Source organism: Carlito syrichta, unplaced genomic scaffold, assembly GCF_000164805.1.
Source record: "Carlito syrichta isolate Samal-C Ts95f unplaced genomic scaffold, Tarsius_syrichta-2.0.1 Scaffold316208, whole genome shotgun sequence".
Taxonomy (NCBI): Eukaryota; Metazoa; Chordata; class Mammalia; order Primates; family Tarsiidae; genus Carlito; species Carlito syrichta.
Genome location: NW_007260304.1, coordinates 482,020 through 482,647, shown reverse-complemented (window position 1 = coordinate 482,647; position 628 = coordinate 482,020).

The following is a 628-nucleotide window of genomic DNA, read 5'->3' as shown; positions in this document are numbered from 1 at the left end:
CTCGCCCACCTCCGGCCCTGCGGTGGGAGGGCCTGTTCGCTGCCCCCACGGCCCCGGAGTTGAGCCCTCCCACCCCCCCTTCTCTGCTCCCCTGGGAGACCCCATTCTTTCTCACCGGCTGGGCTCTTCTCTGCCTCTTGAAGGCTCCCTGTCTCTCGGGGGTTTCTGTCTAACGCGTCTCCTGGCTTTTTCTCAGCCACCCCTGGCTTCTTTCTTCCTCCCCCTCCTCTAACTCTCCCTCCGCCCGCTTGTCCGAAGCCCCAAGGTGCATCCAGCCCCGCCCACCAAACTTCAAGGATGGGGACCCTCGGGCGAAGGGAACTCCCCCTTGCCATGTCCACGCCTGTGCCCGCCTCTCCCCCCTCGAGACCCCGTCGGGGGAGGGAGGGGCAGTAGCGGGGGTCCACACCCCCCCAAACCTCCAAGTCTTCCATTTTCTGGCTCTCCTCCTCATCGACGCCCCTCTTCCCACCTCAGAACCCCAACTCTGGCCTCTTACAAAGGGCCCGTCCGCCCCTACGGACAGATTTCGGGGGGAGGGGAGGTTACCAGAAACTCGCCCACCCCACCCCCCTGATCAGGGAGGACGGGCGAGGTAGCACAGTGTTGTACACGGAACCAGAATGGC